This window comes from Catharus ustulatus, chromosome 2 (assembly GCF_009819885.2).
Source record: "Catharus ustulatus isolate bCatUst1 chromosome 2, bCatUst1.pri.v2, whole genome shotgun sequence".
In the NCBI taxonomy this organism is placed as follows: domain Eukaryota; kingdom Metazoa; phylum Chordata; class Aves; order Passeriformes; family Turdidae; genus Catharus; species Catharus ustulatus.
Window position 1 is genome coordinate 51332947 of NC_046222.1, and position 12331 is coordinate 51345277.

Genomic DNA, 12331 nt, shown 5'->3' on the forward strand with positions numbered 1-12331 from the left:
GTCCCCACTGCCACCAAAGGCTTGTTTGATTTCTACCACTGAACAGCCCTTCCACTTGCTGGTACTCCACCACAGCACATCATTTTGAAAGCAGCAGAGTCTTGCCTTGAGCTTGGATCATGGCCCCCAAAAATCTCATCCTTACAAAATTTCTTCTGCATTCTCAAAATTTGAAAAAATAGAAAATAAAGTATTGTCCAGCGTGGTTTTTCAGTTTCTCTGCACACCAGCAGATCGACTACCTCATCAACAGGCCTGATCAGCACAGGGCCTGCTCACGTACAACCCACGCAGATTCCTCAACCCAGCGGCTCAGACAACACTTGCTGTCTTTTAGCAAGTACCTGCTGCTGGCTGCTTCCATTTCCACAGGCTTTCCCATGGCTTCTGCTTGTATGAGCAACCTTCAGGTTGCCTTTCACTAGCTCTCATTTCACATTTCAAGAGAACAGAAAAACACAGGGCTCAGCTCAGGTAACTTGTAGGTCACAAATCCAGATCTTATGCCATCTCCCTAGCATCTATTAGCATCTCTACTAGCATCATAGCTGGAGGGTTATTTTGTAAATGTCTTATGCATGTACATTACCTGATTTTAATGAAATAAAAAATAGAAAATTCTACTCAAAGAAAAATACACAGACTATCTGCTGTAAAACTGTCTGGGCAAACAACTTCAGAATTCCTTAAGGACATCAAAGGTCCTTAAACTCAATTTTCTGAATGGAGGGGAACCCACTCTAATGCTACATTTCCTAAGTAGTTTCTTACAGAAGAATTACACTAAGACTTGAGGAAAAATTTAGTTCTGTCCATGCCAAGCCCTTTTTTCAAACTCAAGGATTTCTAATACATTTAAACATCTTAAATAAATAAAACACAAGAAATTTCTTCTTCCAGAATCACTTTGCAGTGTAACAAGAATGGTGCTTTTCCTTTACTGCATTATTATGTTCTGGTACTAACCCAAAAGTTCACACTGTTTTCGTTTCTTTATTGCCAGTAGCCATCTAGGAAATGCTGCCATCAATAGTAAATCTACATGAAGTCACACTCCTCTGATGCATTTTGTGAATAGCAATCAGTTCCTAACACAATCCTGTTCAGTTTAAATTCAGTTTATTCTTCAATTACTCTGCTAGCCCAACTCTAATTTATTATATTTTCTGGTACATTTGATTTTGAATATTATGACATCCTAGCTCATGCCATTAGAGAGGAAACATAAAATGGTGAGGATGTCTAGGGATGGTTGAGAGTAAGATAGCAACAGCCTGGAAAATTAACAATACCACTGTCTGTGCTCAGCTAGACCACTCCCACATTAGCACTAAAAAAAAAATTTGTCAGGATTTCTCTAATATAGACTTGTCATCCAGGAATAGCCTCAGAGGCACCACAAAACCCCAGGCAGCACAGCAGGCAGCTGGGGCGGTTGGGTGGGCGGACAGCAGCCTCTGAGCCCACTGGGGCAGCTCAGCTGCAGAAGAAAGGAAACACTGGCCCTACTGCTGCTTGGAGCTCCCCAAAAAAAGAAATCAACATAGTTCTAAATGTCATCAATACTGTATACATTGATTTTTTGGTTGGCTTTTTTTAGCCTTGCATTGTCTCGGTCCTAGCTACCATTTCTTTTTCCCAGCACCCAAGGTGAAATGTGAGGCAGCAGCCAGAAGCCTGCTCAGAGCAACTTTCTTGAGGAGCAGGGCAGAAGGGAGGGCTTCACCTTCCCCTCCAGCTTGGTGACCGACTGCATTAACCTTCAGGGCACGCTGCCAGCCCTACCTGCTTACTCAGGCTTTTGCCAACAAGGGAAGCTCTCACTGCACCGCTTTGTCCTTTGAAGATGCATCCTCTTTCACTTACTTCTTACTACTGCCTAATATTTGGCATTTGAACATCTGAATCCAGAGAATGGAGGGGCAGCAGTCCTGATGACAGAAACATCAGACTCTTGTATTCATATCCTACCTTCTTCCCTACAACAGATTCTGACAACCTCAAACATGAAAAATGTTTCTGCACAGTTTGCTCTGTCCTAAGAAATTCCACACTGGGTTTTGAAAATTGCGCATTTCCCTTTTGTCTGTTGTTCTGAAAGCCTGAGAACAGCTTACCCAAACAACACTCGAGAGCGAATGCTCTACTGGGAAACCCAGGCAGGCGGACCCAAAGGGGCTGCCAGCATTTGGAAAGAAGTTGCAGTGGGGGAAATCTGGCTGGATCCAAATCCTCACTACTTTGTCCTCCAGAAAAAAAAAACAAGCAGACTTATATCTCCTAAAGGATAATAAAGTTTTTGGCCGTCTCTAAGCTGTCTTGTAGCTCAGGCAGTATTGCCAACTCCTAAACCTCAAAACCAATAAGACAATGTCAAAAATTACATGTAGCAATGCCTACAATTACACTGAGCTAATTTACAAAACTACGAAATGCCACGTTTTAGCTTGTCCACTGCCTTTCAATTTTCCCTCCTTTCTCCTGAATTTACATTGAAACCCAGTTGCTGGTTTCTGTTCTGAAGCTTTTTTCCCCCACAACCCAATCTCACACAAAGGATGGACACAAAAGGGAGCGGCATAAGGGATGCTTAAGCACACTTTTGCTGGTAGGTTGCTTGATTTCACACTTAGGAAACCCCACCTAAAGACAGTTAGTGGTGTAGGAGAAATAAGGAGTACAGTTTCGGCTTGTGAAGCCTGATTGAATTAGAGCACATCAAATCAGGCCATATTTAGGTGGGATGAAGACCTGGGACAGAGGGGCTCTCCCCTCCTGTTAAGTGCTGCCACATGCCCCAGGGTAATGGCACATTACCACGATGAGGAAAAAAAGCTCCTCTCATTTTGGCGTGCCTGTACCAGGAAAACACACCACCCAAGTTCTTCAGAAGCAATGACAGCTCTTGCTGTAACCATTTTCTCTTCTCAACCCCGTGTACTTGTAAGTCACCTGCCTATGCTTACACTGCAAATCAATGCACACACTCCAGCATATCCCTGCACCTGCTCTCATTACCCCGTGTTTGAAACAAATCTTGAACTGAGACTGAAGACTCGATTTCACTTCCCAGCGGGCAGAGTAATCATCAATAATTGATGTCAGTTGCTTTCATTTGGGGCACTGCCTTGGGCGTGCAACATAGGGTTATGGTACGCACCAAGGAAAGGAGGATTTGTATATAAAGTGATTTGATAATCTGAAAAAAATCCCTCAGTAAACAAAGGAAATTTACAGATAATCGTATTAAAGATTAGAGTTGTTTTAAAACAATGCAGAATGTATTTGAGAACATCTGGGAAAAAAGATGGTAGTATTAAGAGCAAAATCTTTGGGAAAAATATCCTCCCCCTCAAACAGGAAACAGTAATTAATTCATTATTAAATCCTAATCCTTGTCAATTCATGTTAAATCAGAACACTTTTTCTAATAAAGACTTATCACTATAATCAAATGCAATTTTATAGATGAATACTTAAATATATTTACATACAGTTTTAACTCTGATTAAATGATTGCTTGATTATTCCATTTATTAATTGCTTCCAATTTATTTCAAATTTGAGAAGCAGGATACTTTTATGTCAGAAAACTAAGTTTAGTATTAAATAAGGACAGAACAACCTGTGGACTAAGAAAAAAAATCATGATAGCAAAAGCCATTTGATGTCTTTTATGTTTACTCATCAGCTGGAAAATTAAGAAAATAACTCCTTTTATCTTTCAAAGATTACTATTTTTCCATCATCCATTTACTGTGTTCCAAAGTTTTGGTGTGGGAACTTACATGAAAATCCCCACAATGAAACCCATAAACTGTTCATGGCATTTTCTGTAATCAGTGTTGACAATTAACAGTACTGCTCTTCTATTTAAACATCTCATGATTGAAGCTCCTCACTGCTTTAACTGCTGACAGTGTCAGAAGACTGAAAAGTAAAAAGTACTTCACAACTAAAAAGTAAAAACTACAGAATTGAACAATAATTAAATTGGTGAAAACATCCTGATCAGATTTCTATAATGTCTTCCACTGCTGTATTTCTGCTCCATTCTTCCATAAAAATACTTAATGTTAGAACTAAATCTGGATTTCTAAGGATTTCTAAGATCTGAAAAGAACAAAAGAAAGAAAGAAAGAAAAGAGAAAGTAGAGGGTTTGTTTTTTCCCTTTTTACACTGTTTTACTTCTTTACAGAAATTAATTTTATATATACATACACACTAAAGTTCAATGACAAGCAGAATGTTAACCAGATCTGTACAAGCAGCTATTTAGCCTTAGCAAAGGGAGCCCACCAGGGATGCTTTGTTTAAACCCCATCATAACTGTGCTGAATTCAGTGACTTCCTTGGGAGCAGAAGCAGGCAAAAGGACTCTCACGTCCATAAAGGACCCTATGGAGTCACCGCTATGGATTCAACTGGGCAAGAAAAGCTACAGGGATGGTAAAATAGGACTCGACATGTGATACATCACCTGAAAAATTATATATACAGGATAGCAATTGTTCCTAATGCACATGGATGCATTGTAGTGAAGTTCCTTCTCTCCTGCATATCAACCAGCTTAGCAGGTTTTCAGGTATAGACAGACTCAGCTATAGGAACACTAGAGAATAAACCATCTTCTTTATCCTCAAAGTCAGTATCAGCTAAAACATAACTCTCTCCTCTTTGACAGTTTGAGGCAAAAATAAAAAACTCAGCACAAACTGACACTACTATGCGAAATAAGTTCTTTCACTTGATTTGAGGTATACTTAAAGGCTTCACCTGTTGTGAAACTCACTTCTGATTGTTTGTAGAAGGCAACAAGTCAAGCTGCACCCAAAGGTTCCTAGCCAAGCATCTTCGACTTTGTAACAGAACACCACTCAGGAACATTTCCTGGCTTCACAGCTTTCCAAACTTTTCAAAATATGTGTTAGGAAAGCATTACGCTTCTACAGCGTTTCTCTGGTCAATGGCACACATTCCTTACTGCAGAAGAAAGGACTGTTAACAGTTTTCATTTCACACTCCAGTAACCCAAAATCTTGTGTTACCACTCACTTTAGTGTTACTTTTCCCACAGATTCTCTTTTTCTGCTTACATGGCAAGACAGCTCAGGTCAAATGCCCAGACAAGCTGTGCTGATGATTCTCCTTTTTAACACCACTGAATCACCTTCACTTTTGCTTCACCGCAAAGTTATTTTCCCTGCAAAAAAGCAGGAGAGCCACATTCAATAGAAAGTCAGCAGCTACAGACGTAATGGATTTCAAAGTGGGAAAAAAACCTCTCCTCACAACTAAATCCTTAAAGATTATTTATGCAGGATCATTCCAACACTGTATAAATACACCACGACAGGTATATATGCTGCTGTTCATGTGGTAAAGCCCAATTCAGCTTGTATCCCTTCCAGCTACAAAATATAAAAGTATCAGTGCTGAACAGACATGCTGAGCCACCCTCCCGATAACAGGAATGCAGAGTAGTTACTTTGCCAAAGCAGAAAGCTACCTTTTTTTATTGGTGATTTCAAAAAAAGAAATATTTGGTGGTTGTCACTGAATTCTTATGTGTACGTACAGACCTAACACAGTTTTAAGATATTTGCATGAAATGCATGACAGATGCACAAGCACACAAACTTATCTGTATTTTTAGCCTCATCAGATCTGAATCTGAGTGTAACTTTGCCTTTAACATCTAAAAGGAATTAAAATAATTAAGAAACAAACCTCAAATCTGAAGGCATTCAATACTGGTTTAATACTAGGCTGGAAACCCTGTGAATTTTAAACCTTCAATCTTAATTTGAAGCAGAAATGACAGTTTAGCAAAGGACTAATTGTAAAAACAGTCCAGGAATTGACTGGTACTAACTTTTAATTAACATAAAGGCAGGAAAGAACTATTTTATTAATTCATTGGGTGAGCCTTCATTAGCTTCTGTCAATAACAATAAAAGCCTGAGAAAACTGCTCTAGAACAAAAGACATAAAAGCAGGAAAAAGAGGCGAGACAGAAGGAAACCCTCATCAACCTGCTCCAGAATAAACATGACTGAAAGAGTTTTTTGAGAAGTTTAAAAAACAAGTTATTTCAATGCAGAGTTGGGGCAGCCCCCAGGGCACAGTGTGGGTTTGGCTGAAAGCTGTGGTGCACACACATTGTGCCAAGAGTACTGAGAGCCGTTTGATCAGGACCGGGTTTACGGCAAACTCTTCAACATGATCAGAACGCTTACACAACACATCAGGATCTATGCGGTCTTGTGATAATGCATCGATCAACTTTCACTTACAGTTAATTCATTCTGTTTATAAACAAGTGCTAAACAACTTGATTTTAAAAAGCAATGTAATAGAAAATTACATGTGGCAGGGCAATAGATCCAGTAAGAGGGAAGAAGACAAAGAGGGGTGGGTCACTGGTAAACAAAGGCATAAACTTAGAAGTAATAATAAGGAATCCTCCTCTGCACAAAGCAGCAATACTCATAACTGGTTTGGATTTTTTCTGTAACTTTTAACCTCCCAACATGTAGAAGCTACTTAACGAGATGCACACAAGTATTTAATCTACCACATACATTCAGTGCACTATCCATGAGTGCACCATTCACACATTCTAAGATGGACTTCGAATGTGCTGTTCTGCACAGGCTGTTACTGGTGGCAGTGGAAGAACCAGCTGTGTTGAAGTCAGAACGTGGTTAGCTTAAGTGCCTTGTAGGGGTTATGGGCTTTCTTCTTGGTGTTTTGGTTTTGCTGGTCAATTAGAGGAATTATTTGGATGACACAGCCATAGCCACAGAAACCCCCACCTATTCTACTGCCTATTCTGCTAATACTGCTCTAGTCTACTGCCACTACAATATCAGCTCATTTCATCCGGGGACTACAAGGTATGGAGACAAAAGCACTTTCACTTCATGACAAAGTAAAATGTACCAACAAAGGTGGCTCACTGGTACTAGCCAAGCTTTTTCTGTTTGTTTGGGTTTTTTTTAATTAAGACCTTGTTCAGGAATGCCAACCAAAACTCGATGGCCAGAAAAATCAGGGTACCTGGATTCTGAAACATTGCTTTGTATCATAAAAAGGCCTCCTGGGTCGGTCCTTTCAAAGCAAATATAACATTCCTGTGGCAGAACACGACAGCTTGTCCAAGCACAAGACAACAACCACAGAAAATTGCTTTCCACAAACTGGTTTCAGTACACAAGTCAGCCTCCATCAGCTTTGGTTGAATTCAAATTTTCTTCTGTTGTGTCAAAAAACCTCTGCTGCACTAGCTTTCTTCTTCCTATCCATGAATTCTAAAACAAGGATTAGCACCAATCTGAAGGAAGCCACAGAAAGGCAAGAGCTTAAAATCCTCCATCACCAGTATTCTTTGGTGTTTTGAGGCCACAGTTTTTGACAATGATGCTGCAGTAAGAGAGGATTGTCTGTGGCAGAGAGCTCAGATTCAAGTAAAAATTGCATAACATAACAAAAATCTACACAATGAGTACAACTACAAGAGTCAATAAAAGCGTCAGCATTTAAGAACACTGACTTGAACCCAATAATAAACTGTGCTTACTCCCAATTGTCTTCTAAAGAACCAGCCCCTGGGAATGCACACCACAGGCAACCTAACATCTTCCACTGGGCTTGTGCAACCTCTTCGGAGAAGGTCATGGGAACATGCAGTGGTAGTGTGATCTCAGGGGCTGGGGAACACAGCCTGTATCACACTTCAAAATCACTCCCACTGCAAGGAATGTATGAAGCAGGAAGCATGTAGCTCATTTTTCCCCACTATGCAGAATAATATCTGACAGCACTATACCACTCCAGGCAATACAATCCAAAAGTCCTGGTCTGCCTTTCTGAAACTACTGGGTGCCTCCCAGGCACATACGGGTTCTCGTTTAACATGGACCACTTTTCATTGTGCTTTACTGCTAGAAAAAGGATAAATAAGTCATAGTTCCTTCTGTTTCATTATCTAGAACTACTTATTATTACCATTTACAACATTTTAAAACTGGATTAGTTCATATATTGGATATACTACTTGAGCAAATTGCATTTTGTTCTACAAACAAGGGTTCTTCTGAAAAATTCTGTACAGCCCATCAAACACTGGCTAAGTGTGTCAAATCTCTCAAATGAAATACAAAAATACTTCCAAGTGACAGAAGAGCCAAGAAGAAGAGGTGCTATGCTGAACCTCGTTCTCACCAGCAAAGAGGGTCTGGTATGGAATGCGAAGCTACAGGGGAGCTTTGGCTGCAGTGACCTTGGAATGGTGGAGATTGAGAACCTTAGGGCAGCAAGCAGGCTCAGTACCCTGGGCTTCAGGAAAGCAAACTGGGCTCTTCAGGGATCTGCTTGGTTGAGCATTAGGGGATAATGTCCTTGAGGGAAGAGGAGCTCAAAAAAGCTGGTTAATAAAGATCACCTCTTCCAAAATGAGGCTTTGACCAACCTGGTCTAGCGGCAGGTATCCCTTCCCAGGGGAAACTTGATCTGTAAGGTCCCTTTCTACCCAAATTATTCTGTGATGACTCAATTATTCCTCTCTGTGGAACGAAGGAAAACAGCCAGACAAAATATAACATCTGTCACTCCATCCCATAGTGAACCAACTCTTCCTGGGTAAAAATTACCTTCCATATAACATTGATCTGACTCATTTATAATCTAATAATTACTTTCCTACCCTACTTAGTCTCGTTTATTGCAATGACAGTGAGAAAATTCTAGACATTCTTAACAACATACCACAACTCCAGAGCAATAGCAACTTGCTTACTTGAAGCAAAAATGAGGCTGCAAATATTGAGCTATGCTATCCCAAGTTTCCATGTCAAAAATAGTTCCCACTATTTAAATGGAAAAAATGCAAAGCAATTTGAAATCTTGTATTTTCACAAGTTATCTGACTTTATATCAAACAGCTGCATACTTTGGCTTTTGTGTTCACCACCTAACACAGAGCTCAGCAGGAGAGACTCTGTAAAAGACTCTGCTCCTGTTCCAGCCTGCAAATTACCTGCTAAACTGACATCAGTTGAAGTAAGCATCTATGAGAACATAAAGGACATCTCTGGTCCCACCAAAGCGCTTCAGAAATAAAAGACACGCCTGTAATATTTCAGAGCACATTGCAAGGATAAAGTCAGCTTGGATACAGCACTGATATCCCCTGTAACACGCCAGTGGGGCTGGGGGCATCTCCACACGTGTCAGACCCATCAGCCACGTACGCTATCTCACGCGGAACACGGAGCAGTCAGTAGGAAAACACACAACAAGTTCAGACCCTGAATTTTGCAAACATTAATCCCAACCCCGAAAACATTTACATGCAGGCTTATCATTAAGCCTAAGAACAGATCCTCTAATTCCAAAAGAAATACTTGATGTTTAGGACCAGGCATATGCAAGCACAATCATCTACAGAATTAGGACCAAAAAACCACAAAAGCACACTCTGGGATATCATTGCTCCATAGAAACTTTGACTTATCAATTATATAACTTAATACTAATATTTAAAAGCATTTTCATCTTCAAAAGGCACTACAGTTTCTAAAGGACAAACTCCACTGATCTAATAAAGCAATTAAACAGCATGCAATTCAATGGTGTCACATTAAAAGTGCTTCTGCAAACCAAATCAACAAAGAATTTTCAAGTATCAGAGACAAGCCACTGCCATATCAAACAGGCAACCAGCTTCCTCTGGTGCCTTTTACACCAGGGAGCATTTTAACACCAAATGAATGCTGTTTTCTTATTAGTTACAGCTCTTAATGTCTAGTAGCTGTTTAAATAAGCAGCATTTTGCTGATGCAAGGCAATAATTTATATTAATTTTATGTCTAGTACAAATAATGTATTTCCACATTTCACTTTGATACTGTTGGTATAATTTCGTCCAGTTGCTTTCAAATATGTTAACATTTTTTAGAAGTCCAGAAAAACAAGATGAAAGAAGAGGGGCATATTTTGGCATATTTTCAAGTATACAGTTCTAACTAGTAGCTAAAAAACTTCTGCTGTAATACAGGCCCATAAACATATATCAAGATTGACACTGCTCAGTATGGGTAAAGGCTTACAAGAAAAGAAACTTTGACTCAGGTGATCAGTGCTTTCATGGCAGCGCACAACAAATGCCAAATGTTGCAATATCACAGCCACCATTTTTGGCAGGACAGGTTTTAGTAGGCTTATTTTTTAACCTGTCTCAGGAGAACAGTACTTTTCCACACAATCACCATCTTACATTCCTCTTGCAAAGTTTTGTCCCCCAACTGTCACATGTTTTTGTTGTTTTGGTAACAGAAAAGTCAGGTGCAGTGTTAGGAAAAAATACTACATTTGCAAATCTCAGATCTGAGTCCAAGGGCCTGGGCTCCCTCTTGCTGAAGTCTCCAAGTAAAGTTAAGATTGAGTACAGTTAGAAATTCAATACTGAAAACTCATGGGAAAATTATGAGCCTTTAAAATATCCACAGACTTCAGAACTGCAGTACAAGCACTTTAAAACATAATATTACAATGGTTTTTATTATTAAAAAAATCTACTTGGGCACAATAGTGTTATTTGCAGCCTGCTGACTCCCGAGTTAATAATTTTACATTGTACTGTGCTCAGGACAGAGCATTCCTTACTCAGTGATCTGGTAATTAGGAAAAAAAAAGAGTAATTATAAAGGACTCCTATTAAATCTTATGGTTCTAGCAAGTACGCTGATATAACTTGTTTCTATTTTGAGGAAATTTGTTTTAATAAAGTCGGGGCAGCATATGTTTATTTTCCAAGTGGTAGGGACACTAACCAAAACCATCTGATGTTTTTTCCTAAGCCTCCTTGATCTGCTGCTGGATTGCATCTTAGAATAAAGCATTACAAAGCCAGAAGAAGTTGGTAGAAGAATAAAAAAATAAAATCAGTAACTCAAAGTGTTTATTTAATGAGAGTGCAGCTGAGACCAGTTTCTATTTTGAACAGAAGTTTGAAAGTATTTATGATTGGAAATTTATTTCCAGAGACTATCACATGTAGTCCAAAGCTAATCCCTCACAGGCATTTTTTATTTTGCACACAGACAAAAACCAAACCCCTAACATCATGTAATTAAAGGAGGAATTAAAGGAAGCTCAGAAGTACTTAATAGATTTCTAGAGAAGTAAACAATCAGCACCATGCATTATGAACACGGTAAGACAAATCACCAAGCACTACAGATTCATCCCTACCAGAGCTCCAGGAACGGCTTTTTCAGCTGGCTGACCAAGTACTACCATTCCATCATGAACAATGATAATTTTAAAGAACTCCTTGTTAAAAGTACAAAAGACGAAAACTTTTCTAACCACATTTTCAGTGTTAAGAGCTAACAAATGAGGGGGAAAACCAGGGAGCGCGGTTCAGAGCTCCGAGGGCTGGAGTGAACGTCTGGAAATAGCTGCCAACCACACGGACTCCAGCGGCATTTCGCAGGCAGCCCCGAGTTCCTCTGGCGCAGCTGTAAAACACACAACCTGAAACCCGCTCCTGCAGCAGGGGCTCGCTCGCAGCTGTTCCTCTGCCTCCCCCGCACGCAGTAATCTGACTCCTTCACAGGAAGGAGCTTCTTTAATGAAGCCCCACGAGAGCAGCATAGGTGTATCGGGGGACTCAAACCCAGGCGCTTTCCGCGTGGGTCTCCAGCATCCGAGCCCGCAGCTCAGCCTCGCAGAGACGCGCTGCGGGGGCAGCCGCCGCCGAGCTCAGCCCCGCCGCCGAAACGCGGGCTCCAGGGCGGGGACGCTGCTCCCGAGCTCCCACCTCAGCCCCACACGGCGGCTCCGGGGCCCGGCCCCTCTCCCGTACTTGTTGCCAGCGCGGAGCGGCTCAGCCTGGCCCCGCCGCCCCTCGGGGACCCCCGGCGCCGCTGCCACTGAAGGAGCTGAGCGGGGCTGAGCCGCCCGGCACGGCGCGGGGCAGAGAAGTTACTCACCGCGCAGCGCTCTCCTCCTCAGCCGCGCCGGCTGCGCCTGCCCCGCCTCACGGGAAGCAAACTCCGGGCAGCAGCACTTGGAGAACGTGTCTCGCCGGGCCGGGCCGGGCCGGTGCTCCCGCCTCCGCCCCCCGCCGCGGGCAGCGGCGCGGCCCAAGTGACAGCGGCGCTCCGCCACTCCGGCGGCAGCCCCGGGCGCGGGGCCGGGCGAACCGCAGCCTATGGCAGCGGGGCCGGGGCGGGACGCGGCGGAGCCCCGGGCCGGGGTGTCCCCGCCGCTCGCCTGATCGGCTGTGCGGAGCCCGGAGCGGTGGGGAGCGCGGGCGGGGCT

General features: G+C 41.9%; 1 protein-coding gene across 1 annotated transcript in view; it reads right to left on the reverse strand.

The window, feature by feature from the left end:
• LNX2 (ligand of numb-protein X 2) overlaps nt 1-12134 on the reverse strand; it is a 57368-nt gene extending 45234 nt beyond the window's left edge. The window contains exon 1 of the mRNA XM_033052748.1: nt 12001-12134. The gene's annotated coding sequence lies outside the window, so the exon portion shown is untranslated. The remainder of the gene's footprint in view (nt 1-12000) is intronic.
• Nucleotides 12135-12331: the final 197 nt, after the last annotated feature.